This window comes from Cajanus cajan, chromosome 3 (genome assembly GCF_000230855.2).
Source record: "Cajanus cajan strain Asha chromosome 3, NIPB_CcT2T_4, whole genome shotgun sequence".
Lineage (NCBI taxonomy): Eukaryota > Viridiplantae > Streptophyta > Magnoliopsida > Fabales > Fabaceae > Cajanus > Cajanus cajan.
In genome coordinates this window covers 31,187,189-31,200,949 of record NC_138519.1, presented here as the reverse complement: position 1 = coordinate 31,200,949, position 13,761 = coordinate 31,187,189, and the positions used below count along the sequence as shown (strand labels likewise).

The window sequence follows — 13,761 nt, the reverse complement described above, 5'->3', positions numbered from 1 at the left end:
TTATTAAAATCTAGTAGTATTAACACTAGTCAATCTTTCCTAAAGAGTTTGAAAACTACCATCGCATTTGTTATCCCATACAAAGGCAACTCTTTTCCTAGTCAATCCAGTCAAAGGTGATAGTAAGCGACCCAGAGGAGTAAGCGATGAAATACTTTGGGTAGTTAAAAATAAACATAGGTCTAGGAATTCCTGATATAGATTAACCTTTCGAACTACTGCTGATTACAAGGGTAGGCAAGAGACAACCTGGTGGACTGAAACATCTTAATAACCAGAGGAAAGAATGCAAAAGTGATTCCCGTAGTGAGGGCAGTTTAAACCATGAACAACTATCTTAAAAATTTACTCAATAATTTTCCTATAAACTCTCCAATAAACTCCTAATTATACTAATTGACTCAGATATCTTTCACTTTAAACACAACTTCGGTAGATCTACATTATACCTCCGCAAGAAATTTCATGGCCTAAAATACTCACCTCATACAATCCAAATTCATACTTAGATAATCTAGTCTAAATCTATATTGGATATATCTTCATACTTAACTCTAATATGATGATATTACATCCTAAGGTCAATCTCATTAACACACAAACATCCACTAATTGATCCATAAGGTCACATACTTGCATATCAAATCTTGTTAGAATACCTTCTTCACATATACCATCCCTAAGCATGTATGAATTGATCATCGTTTACACCATGAACCAATCATATCATTTTAATCAACCTTTCAATGACCAAACCTCAAAACATCACCAAATCCATTTTTAACCTTGTTATGCCTAAAATCTCAAAAACATTCATAACAACATATATCTACCTGACACATAGAGTTATATTCATCCAAATGATTTCAAACCTATCTCAAAAGAAAGCTAAGAAAATAAGCTACAAATTTTATGAAAACATAAGATTCCCAAAAGATCATTTTCTTAGGTAAAAGTTCAAAAAAATCACCACAAATGTATTCCGCTCTTACAACTAAACTTCTGATCACCAAAGCAATTATAACTGAAGTTCTAGACCTTCGTTTTATGTTATTCCAGTTTCATTGGAAAGATAATATCCAGAGCCACAACTTTCATGAAGACCACAAAATCTAATTCTGTCAATACGATACTTATACTGGCACAACAAAACTGTAGTGAAAATATCTTCTACACCTAACAACAATAGTGTATGCCACAAACTACCTCGACTCTTTCCAAACTCACCTCAATTTCTCATTCAAGTCTCTCACTACTATCCTCAATGAAAACAACTCACATGCTACTTAAACCATAAATAGTTAACATGCCAGTACTAACACTCGAGGGAATTACCGTCATTTCAATCTCTCACCAAGGAGACAATCACCTTAGATTCAACCGCTACAACTATAGATGTCAGAAACTCCACCAATCGCAAACTCTTAGTACACTCGACAAATCAATGTATCACTCACATCTAAAGTTCTAGTTGGCTAGCACAAGGTTTCGTTCACTATTACTGGCACATATGTTCGCAACACGAACGATACTATTTAACCACTACTTCTTACATAAGTAAGAAGTATCAAAACCAATGAGTAATTATCAACTAAGCTATATCATGTCTTTCAGATAAATCCTAAGAACACAATGCACACAAATAAATAAACAAAATCAATCATCACATTAGCACATCAATAAGTTACAATCAAATCATCACATTACTCATCTACCAAACAAGCATAGTAGACTCATAACTCACGGCCGATTGGATCGACCTGCTCTGATACCACTAAATGTGACACCCTTACTACCCCAACACATGGATTGTAATAATGAAAACTTAACAAAAACAATTTTCAGTTTCGGTAAAAGGGTTCACATGAGAATCTTCAAAATTATTCTTCAATAACCACAACAATAAAAATGAAACGTAAGAGTTTACAAATGATTTTCAAAAATAATATTTACAATTCTAATTCCATATAACAATCTATGTCCTAAAGAAAATCCTCTGCCCTGATGTCACAATATCAGAGCATACCCACAACTCAACCGTTAGATTCTAGATGCCACTCATAGCCGGATCTTCCTCACCTAAAATATCCACAAATCGCACGGTGAGAAAAGAAAACATCTATATATATAGCACATAAGAAAACACAACATATTATCTCATTATAACTTAATATTCATGAATATTTCAACATATCGTATTTCAATCAATCATGCATCGTCATCACATCATAATTCTCAATCACACCAATCATCACAAATCTTGCACTTCACACTATGCCAAGGTCACGCTACTCATTTAATAATCTCAGGCCGTGCTCACCCCTGATATAACACTGTGCCAAGGTCACGTTATCCCTATTCCAGGGCCGTGCTCACCCTTGACATGTTAACCGAGGTCACGATACCCACGTAACAATCCAGAGCCGTGCTCACCCCTGATATAACACTGTGCCAAGGTCACGTTACCCCTAACCTAGGGTCGTGCTCACCCTTGACATGTTAACCAAGGTCACGATACTCATGTAACAATCCAGAGTCGTGCTCACCCCTGATATAACACTGTGCCAAGGTCACGTTACCCCTAACCTAGGGCCGTGCTCACCCCTGACATGTTAACCAAGGTCACGATACTCATGTAACAATCCAGAGCCGTGCTCACCCCTGATATAACACTGTGCCAAGGTCACGTTACCCCTAACCTAGGGCCGTGCTCACCCCTGACATGTTAACCAAGGTCACGATACTCATGTAACAATCTCGGGCCGTGCTCACCCCTGGTCATAGGTGTGAAGAACCACAATCACATCTCATTCACATCCACATTCACATTCACATCCACATCCACATCCACATCCACATCTCAATTCCACAATACATACACAATCCACACAAAATGGTGATTCACATACCCCTCAAGTAATTCATCATCTAGATCATCAAATAATATAAAAATAACATTCATAAACTAATATAACAAACAACAAAATTATCAATTTAATATAATTTTAACGTAAACAGTAAAATCCCCAATTGTTCCAAAACCTAACTCACAGACACTTTTCTACAATTTCGTTCTCCCTCTCAGATCATCATTCTTACAAATTATTAGCATATCTATAATCCTCAACACATACAGAATCTAATGGGATCCTCAATTTCTCAAACAGAAATCATCCAATTTTTCACAACCTAAATTACAGGCACTTTTCTATAATTTCGTTCTCTCTCCCAGAGCATCATTTTTACAAGTTAAACATATATTCGTAATCCTAAATATATATAGAATCACATAAGATAATTAATCCTCCAAACAGAAATAATTATAAAATTATTCATAACCCTAAGGGCTCTTCCTCTACCCAATTCCCTCATGTAACTCTACATATAAATAATCTCTTTTTCTCCCGTACCTGGATAAATAGGAACTCGGGCAGAACCTCCTCCTCTTTATCCATAAACAAGGATCGGAACTAAAACTGGAGCAGAACCTCATCCTCTGAGTTCCTCTTGGTCTTCAGAGAGAAGAAGAGGAATGAAAGAGAGAACAAAAGAGAAGAGAGAGTGAGAATGAGAGGTGTGTAGAAATGAGAGGATTTGAGGCCTATTTATAGGATTTTTAGCCCACCTACCACTACGGCCCGTTCCAAAATCGGAACGGCCCGTTCTGGGCCCTTCAAACCTACGTAAATTTTTCAACTGGAACGGCCCGTTCCCAAACCAGAATGGCCCGTTCTCAAACCCAGCAGAACGACCCGTTCTGCTTCCAGAACGGCCCATTCTCCAAACCAGAACGGCCCGTTCTCCCATCAGAACGACCCGTTCTGCTTCTACAATTTTGGCCATACTCACTATTCCAGAACGACCCGTTTCAAAATTGAAACGGCCCGTTCTGGGCCACGAATTGGGCCTTTGGCCCACGAAAAATAGGCTGTTACAATGTTTTTCATCTTACTTTCAAGATGTGATACAACAATATTAAGTACAAAGTTTATACATAGAAAAAATGAAAATGTAATTTTACAAAATGTGCTTCTCTTGTCCAAGTTCTTCACATTCTTTCTCAAACTTCAAGCTTTCTTATATAAGTGTTTTCAATGAAGATGACCATTGCAAATCCTTGAGCATCTCTCACCAACTTGCTTCGTCTATCTTCAATTTTCGCTCCTTATGGAGAGAAGTGTTTGTTAGTGTATTAATTGTTTACATTAAATGCGTTTCACCAAGTTATCACTTCTTATTTGATCAAATAAGCTATTTATCACCTTTTAGGTACCAAACAGGCAGAGTCATGTGTGTGTCAATTCAAAACATTTTTTTTAAAGAATTTATGTGATTCAAGGGATCTACTTGTCTTTTTCTAACGAAAAACATGTCTTCTTTATTTTTTGATATTGTGGGTGCCAAGGAAGAGCTATTTTACTTCAATATGTTATCATATACGAAAAGATCAATTTAGTTATCAGACATCTTAAATGATATGAATTCAAAATAATTGTCTTACAAATGAAGTGTTTTGTCTGTTAGAATTTTTATGTCAAGATAATTGATCATCTTAGTGCATTCGTCTTGTACTCATTCATTTTATACTCATTTGTCTTGTAGAATGATTTGAAAAAATTTTCTCTAGAAAAATATGTTTATTATGAACAAAACTTATAACTTGAGGCATTTAAGATGGTCTTTTGACCTAACAATCTCCCATTTTTGATGATGACAAACATGTTTTTGAAAATGAATAGTTTTTAAATATAGATATAGTCAATTTTTCTAATAGGCGAGAGAGATTGCTTTTGGAAAAAATTTTAAGAAAAAGATTTGTGCACTCAAATGATATGTTCCTTTTAGTAAGATTTGTTACTAGCGTTCAGTGTGCGTTTTTTGTCAAAGGTTTGTCTATTAGAGTAAAACACGCATTTGTGGTAGATCAAAGGTTTTATTGATTAAGACGATTATGATGATATGCTTAGACTTTTATAAACATTAAAGCATACTATATCCGATTTTTCAAGATTAGATCATGAGATTTTCAACAACATGTTTAGGCTTATAAAAATTAGAGCATGCTATGCAAGTATCAGAGCATATGCATATATAAAACAATCATCAGACTAAAGATGATATATCATAATAAAACATATCCCCATATATCATAGTATAAAATTCTTTTTTCGAGAATCAGGGCATAAGATTTATAAAGGGTTCTACTTATGCATGTTTATCATAGCAAATGTTATATTTGACAAAGTAATACATATTTATGAATATTTATCATATCATACAATGTTATTAGGCATTCAAAGTATTAGTAAACTCATGCATCTATATATCAAAGTATCTAAATATCAAAACATTTCAAATATATCAGAGCATTCAAAATTTTTAAAAAATGATTTAAGCATGCATTTGTACTAAATAGAAATATTGTATATCCATAAATAATTATAGCTAGTTCCCCTTAAAATGGAGCAATTTTTTCAAAAGATAATAAATTTAAATGAAATAAATTTTCAAAAAATATTAAAAAATAATGATACTACTCCCTCTTTTGGTATCGACAAAAGTTAGTCCAAATCAATCAAAGTCCTTGTTGAAGTTAATCTCTAGGTTTAACTTTACAAGAAACTTATGAAATTTACACTCAGATTGACATTGCCTTCAAATGGAGGCAAGGAGGGCTCGAATGAGAAATTGGACTAGTAATGTCAAGGTGGCTTTACGATTAGATTGAGCTGGTTCAGGTGGATTGAGAGGAGAGGAACGTTCAGGAAAGCTATAAAAGAAAATAGTATCTATAGGTAAATGAATATAAAATTGAAAATTAAAAGGGGTGTCATAATGGAATATATGGTGTGGTTGGTAGAGAGCATTACTGTCAGAAGGTAGAGTGGCTAGAGAAGGTGGAATTTGTTGAGTGTAGCTTCCCAAGGCATACCAGGGGTAATCCTTATCTATGCTAGAATCCTAGATTGATAGCATTGAGCAAACCTTATGTACCTTCACTACAAGAAAATTGCGAATTACAGAGGGAAAGATCCTTCGCAAATCCCTCGCTAAACAAAATGGCGAGGGACTAGCGAGGGATTTGGGAAGGACTATTCCCTCGCTAAATTCAAGTCGCTAATTAGCGACGGATGGATATCCCCCGTAATTCCCTCGCTACATTCCTTCGCTTTTCCCTTGCAACTAGCTTCGCTAGTCCGTCGCAAATTTGTGCCGCTAATTCATCGCTATTGCCTCGCAAATGTAGAACCCAAATTCCCTCGCTAATTATATTTAATATTTCCTCGCTAACACGTCGTAAAACCTTCGCAAGATATCCTTCGCTACTTCGTCGCTACTCCATCGGAAAATATTGTTTAATTATTCCCTCGCTAATTGTGACGTAGCAAGTTCAGGCCCAAAAGCCCAATATGGGTGATTAAGTAGCTCAGAACGGGCCGTTCCCAATTTGGAACAGGCCGTTCCAAGCTACTAAATTGACCTGTAAGTCGTAGTTGAGAACGGGCCGTTCTGGAGGGAGAACGGGCCGTTTTGGTTGGAGAAAGGGCCGTTCTGGATGGAGAATGGGCCGTTCTGGATGGAGAACGGGCCATTCTGGATGAGTTCCAGAACGGGCCGTTCTGATTTCAGAACGGGCCGTTCTGCATGTGATTTTTACACATGACGAAAGGGTGCAGAACGGGCCGTTCCGGATTCGGAATAGGCCATTCTAGCCACTCTTAAACCTCTATAAATAGGTGTTGAGGGGGGGAGAAAATGGAGGATTTTAGAGAGAAGTTTTAGAGAGAAGAACTCTGGACTAGGAAACTTGCTTTGGGTGGATTGAAGTTTCGGGTTGAGCTTCGGAAAGGGAATTTTGCTTCTTGGCTATTCTGAGCCAATCTTCAGGTAAGGGAAGCTAGATTGTAAAGTTGTTGGTTGTATGTGAGTTGGGAGCTCATTTTGGTACTTAGGTTGATTAGTATGGGTTGTATTATGTGATGAAAATATTGTGTGTTATTAATATATGATTAAATATTTATTAATGAGGTTGTTGGAGATGCATGTTGTAGTTAAGTTGTGAAGTTGTTTACAAGTTGTGAGTTGATATATGATATTGTTGAAGCTAGTTGAAATTAAGTTGATAAAGTAGCTATATGTTATGTGTGGACATGTATATGTTGTGAAGTGCATGATGATAATATTGTTAAGTGTTAGAGGAGAGTTGTATGTTACTATAAAGTTGTATGTTGTGCCATGTGTTGAAAAGAGATTACCTTATGATGATTGAGTTTTAAATTATGAGTTGAGCTAATATTGTGTTGTTTAAAGTTGAAATGAGTTGTTGTGTTATTAAAATGTGTTGTTAAATAACATTGATGAGTTGTTGTGCTGATATACCATGATGTTTAAGTTGAAAGTTGATTAAGATGATGAGTTGAAAAGTTGCTATGTTGTTTAAAGTTGTTAATGTTGAGATTGATGACTATAGTTGTTTATTACTGTAAAGTTGTTAAGTTTCTTATTGCTGTAAAGTTGTTATGATGCTCATTGTTGTAGAGTTGTTATGATGCCTATTGTTGTAAAGTTGTTATGATGTGTTTTGCTGTAAAGCTGTGATGATAAGTTGTTGATCACTAGGATTAGGGGAGATGTTTTCAAAGTTGCTCATCCCATTGTGTGGATTGAGATAGTTGTGGTGCTCTATGAGCCCAATTTGTTGAAAAACCCTCCTTGGAAAGTTGTCTCTTGGAGTGGTCGTTGTGTTGTTCTCCTCTAGGACATAGTTGATCCCGTGTGTGGGCAAGGTCGAGCTATACCGATTACAAAGCGACCACGGTATAGGGGCAAGGTCGAGCTATACCGATTACAAAGCGACCACGGTATAGGGGCAAGGTCGAGCTATACCGATTACAAAGCGACCATGGTATAGGGGCAAGGTTGAGCTATACCGATTACAAAGCGACCACAGTATAGGGACAAGGTCGAGCTATACCGATTACAAAGCGACCACGGTATAGGGGCAAGGTCGAGCTATACCGATTACAAAGCGACCACGGTATAGGGGTCAGGTCGAAGTCGGGAACTTAGTTCCTAACCGAGTACTATACTTCCTTGTTTAAGTGGCAAAGTCTGAGAAATCATTATTGTGTTGTGGATTGATATCCAAATTTGTTGTGTTGTCAGTTCGGTAGGACCTAGCCACTTAGACTACTTACCATGTTGTAGGATATCTCCGAGTCGAAATGAGTGACGACGCATAAGTTGTTGATGATTTGATTTGTTGTTGATATGAGTTGTATATTCGTTGTTGTGTTATTAAGCTATGATTGTGTTATATGTTGACCTTGTTGAAGATGATGATAGTGTTGTTATGTTGTAAGTTGAAATGATGTTAAGATATATAGTATATATGTTGTTTGTCTCATGTGTCGAATGCGAAGATGATTTTATAGTTGTTATGTTGTAGATTAAATTATTATGAGTTATTTATTATCTCTAGCTTACCCTTGCATGTTTCCATGTGGTTTGGACTGCGATGATCATACGTTGTATGGGAGCAGGGCAGGGATAGACTGGAGATAGCTGCTAGAGGCCACAGGAGGTGCCTGAAGATAGATTTTTTTTGTAGGCTACCTTATGGTAGCATATTTTGTTGTATATAATTGGTTGTTATTGGTTGCTTGATTAGCAACTTGTGTTGTAAAAATATTTTATTATACTCTTTTAATATATATATTTTAGTAGTGTAAGGTTGTTCGTAGTGTGACGACCATGGCGGGTCGTTACACTAATCCTTCGCTACTCCCTCGCAATTATCCCTCGCGATATTGTCACTAATTTCTCGCAACTCTGTTGCAATATATCAATTTAGGTTCTTCGCAAATCCCTTGCAAATAGGGCCTTCGCAAATTCCTCGATAATCCCTCGCAAATGTGTCCTTCGCAAATCCCTCGCTAATCCCACGCAAATCCATCAAAGCATATCAATTGCGTTCCCTCGCGAATACCACGCTAATCCCTCGCGAAACCTTCACAACATATCTTTTGCATTTCGTTGCGAATCCCTCGCTAATCCCACGCAAATCCATCAACGCATATGGATTGAGTTCCCTCGCAAATGCCACGCTAATCCCTCACGAAACCTTCACAACATATCTTTTGAGTTTCCTCGCAAATCCCTCACTAATATCTCGCGAAACCTTCCCAATTTATCTATATATATACATTATTCTCTCATGAATCCCTGTAGATATGCCACTTAATTTGATATTTTAAATAAATCTAAATCATCTACATAATATTTTTTCAATTCAACATGATTTAAAATAAAAGTTTCATGTAACAATATCTCTTACAAAACCAAATTGTTAAATGTCTTACAAAATCCAACTTGTGCATACTATCTTAAAGAAACCCAAACTAATCATTGTCTTACAAAAAGAAAAGCCAAATAACGAGTCATCCTAAATAGTAATCAACCTAAGCTAGTAAAATCATCATCTCGTCCTTGATCCTCCCTATGTTGGTTGGTTGATGGTGTTGTTGATGGTTGAACTGCCTGAATTATTTGCCTCATCATCTCTGGTAATTGCATTTGCAAGAAAGAAGCCAATGCCTTATTTATAACTGTAGTGACCCGTTCTTCTGTCATAGGCGTAAGATTTGTAGAGGAACTTGCAACCTCTGGAGATGAAGCTTGGGTAGAGCTACTAGTTCCAAGATCCAAGCTATGTCTCATGCCATGGACTCTTTTCTTCTTGTTTTCACCTGCAACTTTTAACCAAAGATCAGAATCAATTACAGGATGAGATGAAGTGTCTTCTCCATATTTTTGTGTCATTGATTCTTCATATGTTTCCTACAAATAATAAACAAAAAAATATAAGTAAAATAGCAAGAGGTTAAAAAAGTACATAATCAATCTTAAAATATAAAATAACATACAATAAATTTCTTTGCCCTAGTTGAGACAAATTCACCATCATTTTTTTTGTGAACTTTGTTATACACTTCACGATAAGAAACAGGACAATTCTGTTGTGCCTCCTGTAAAAAGATTACAGTACAAATTGTAAGTAATCAAATTTACCAAAGAAACTCATTAATTTTCAAAACCTTCAACTTTCACAACTTGTTAAAGAATTAAAAAAAACTGCACTTAAAAAAAATCCATGGGTAAAGAATTTTTTTAAGACATCATTAATAACACAATTTTAATTGTAACAAATTCCAAATATTAGCTAAATTAATAAATCTAAAAAACAAGTAACTTTTACCATGGATTATCTAAGTAAAACAATTATATTAGAATAGGAATAAAGCAAACATCACTCATTAATTATTGACAAAATTCAATATGATTTGATTACCATAATTTTTTTGTGATGCCCAAGGCTTCTTGACCCTCCTGTGTGCACCATTGCTTCAGGCTGGGCAACCCTGTTTTGTCTTCCAGCAACAAATTTCTTTTTCCATTCTGGTGTCTTCCAAATGTCGATCAACCCATTCCATATTTCAGCTTTCATCCCTCTAGGCTTGTGAGCCCTTAAATCCTCATAATTTCTTGAGTTTGCTACTTTTATTGCTTTATCCCTGTCTTTACACAATTGATCAGAATACCTATCCATGCATGTTTTTTCCCAAACTTCCCTCGCCATCACACGATCATATTCTGATGCAAAACGATATTTTTCCTGCAATAATACAACTGAAGTAAAAAAAAAATAGTTGTTGATATGATGATATAATATATAATACTATTAGATTAATTACTTACCTTAAAATCATTAAATAACATTTCTTTCATTTCAGGGCAATAACTTTTCCAACAATCTACAGCATAAGGCATCCTTGACATTACCTCAGAAATGATATAACGAGTCACAAATTGTTGAGCAAACCTCTTCCTATAATTCAATTCAAACCACAAATAGTTCAATAACATGAATTTAAAGTATTAATCATATTCATAAATTCAATTTTACTTACGGTTTAGAAACTGCCTTCACGGATATTATTTGCCTCCTATCAACTTCTACATTAGAATCTTCACTTGAAGGCACCATAGTAGGTTGTTGATTACCAGATGTTGGGATAGGATTTGATTCACCACCATTAATCAATGGGGTGGTATCAGATGATTGTCCACCACTAGCTGATGTAGCACCACCATTAGCTAATGAACTAGTAGATCCATCACCTAGACAAACATAGTAAAGAAAAGTTAGTTTTTATCCATTGCATTTAAATAAATTTTGAGTTAATAATTAAAATGTTATTCTAAAAGTGTACGAGGTGAGTGATGAGAAACATGTTGTGGTGGAGGATTCGAAGCAATTTGAGTGAGCTGATGGGGATTATTGGCTTGATTAACCCGAAGCCCTTTTCCTCGAGTAGTTGGCATAATGATTACCTACATAAAATTAAAACAACAAAAAGTGACCATTTATATGGGAAATTAAAGTCATAAAGAACCACAAGTAATCAAATAAGGCAATACTAGTACCAATTAGAAACCCTTTTATCTATTTCTTATTTTAACACTAAAAATGAGTAATTATGTGTAATGTGTTGAAACTAAAACCTTTTAGAATATATTCATCACCTTTCAAAATCATTTTTAATCATAACTAGATTCTGAATCATATAATTCCTCGTCATCTATGAACTCGTTAATATCTTCAATCTCATCATCTTCAATATCATCAATGAAGTGATCATGATGCAAGTTGTCCATTGGATGATGTATATCATTGTTGCCTACTTCTTCCATTGGAGCAATTCCATCAAACAATGGTATCGTCTCATCGTGTATAACACTTTGGTGTGCTGTTATGGATCCATCATCTTGATAATAATCAGTATAAGTTAGCTCATTTGAACCACCAAATTCATCATTTAATGTCTCAGCCATAAAAAGTTTTGGTCTAACTTTGCAAGCTGCCCACCATTCATCACTAGATCTACCCCCACTTTGTGGGTATCTTGTGTAGTAAACTTGTTGTGCTTGTTCAGCTAAAACAAATGGCTCATCTGATTGAAGCTTTAGAAACCCTTTTCCAGTTACTTTGTAGAGGGGACTTGAGTAATTTGCATATTGATACTGCACAATGATAAACTTGCAATTTTCTATTCTGCAATTCAGCTTTAGAAATGAAATATTTAATTATGATTAACAAGCAAATCCAGCTTCAATCAACAGTTTCTGAGTAAAGTTTATTTTATAATCATAAAGAGTAGAAGAAATGGAAGAAATTATAGAATAATTTAGCCTAAAGATTGAAAAAGATACTTTGAAATTTTAATTGAATTTCTTGAGCTTAATATATAACTTCTGGCCTTAGTGGGTTCCTGACAAGACAAGTCCAAACCATATCAACAAATATATAATTTTATTGTTAATTTTAAAGTCTGACTCGGATCAATTGAATTTAGAGCATAAACAATTATATTTCCTGGGTTTTTAATCCGTTCTTTCCTTAAACCCTTCACCAGTTACAGAACAATCAAGTGCAACAACAATATCACAACCATAATTATTATATTTCAAATTCTTGAATCTTGATTCACATGATTCAATCCTAGGTTTCAAATGTGTCTTCTTCAATTCATTCAGGGATTCACTCCATTTCCCACGTCCCTTGATTACCTCATACTCAAATAAGAGATAAAATAAGAATAAATTTACAAAATTTGTTGTTTGAACAAGCAAAACATGTTCGCCATACATATTTTTGCATATTCAAAAGATAAAGCATAAATAATGCCCGAAAGGAATATTATAACAAATGCAGATACCAATTTGACTTTCTTTTATATATGAATCAAACATCAGTCTTCCAGATAAAATTTAAATTGACTTTAGACTTTCAAAGACATGTAAAAAATTCTAAATAAATTCCCCGCATGTACCTTAATGGGCGCAGAACACAATAGTGGCAGATAGACTCTACGATTTTCTTTCGCACATGTGGAAGCACTGAAATGCAAAAAATAGAAACTTTTAAAAATTGCGAAAATAAAACATATAGATAAACTCAAATCTTAAAAAGAAATACCAAAGAAAGATGGCTTTATGATAGTTTAAGTCATGCCCATTATTTGCATTTTATCAAAGATGATCATTGTTTCTTTGCTTTTCTATATCTGAAAAAGAAAACAGATAATGCTAGGGATTTGCATTTTACAGAAACCATTAATCATCGGAAGCGGAAGCGGCAACCACATACCTCTTCGTGAGCAAAAAGAGAGCAAAAAAGAGAAAACAAAAATGAAAAACAGAGAGAAACAAACCTCTTCGTGAGCAAAAAGAGAGCGAAAAAGAGAGACAAACCTTTTCGTCAAGAACCGATTCTGCTCTACTGGACGACGCCGTTCAAGGGGAAGCCACACTCACGCTCACGCTCCGAAATGTTCGGAAACGTGCAAGCCACACTCACGCTCACGCTCCGAAACGTTCGGAAACGTGCAAGCCACACTCACCTCCTCTTCACCTCCTTTTCACCTCACCTTTCACCTCCTCTTCGTGAGGTTGGTTTCTGAAATTTGAAGAAGGAAATTTCACTCTTAGGGTTGGAGGGAAACTAAAAAAATAAAGCAGTAATAACTCTTTTTTCATTTATTTTATATAAGTATAAAAAAATATTAGTCAATATAATTTTTTAAACATATTATATTATTAAATACAAGTATTTTAAAATTTTTATTTGATAAATTTAAAAAAAATTTATCTTTATAAATGAATTTAATTTAAACTATAAATAAAAATAATAATAAATTA

General features: G+C 35.0%; 1 long non-coding RNA gene across 1 annotated transcript; it reads right to left on the bottom strand.

Moving 5' to 3' along the window:
* Positions 1-9,519: 9,519 nt before the first annotated feature.
* Positions 9,520-12,488, bottom strand: LOC145956547 (uncharacterized). The gene is made up of 3 exons (XR_014432794.1): positions 10,759-12,488; positions 9,927-10,653; positions 9,520-9,840 (listed from the first exon to the last, which is right to left on the bottom strand). It is a non-coding gene; the product is annotated as an uncharacterized LOC145956547 (long non-coding RNA).
* Positions 12,489-13,761: the final 1,273 nt, after the last annotated feature.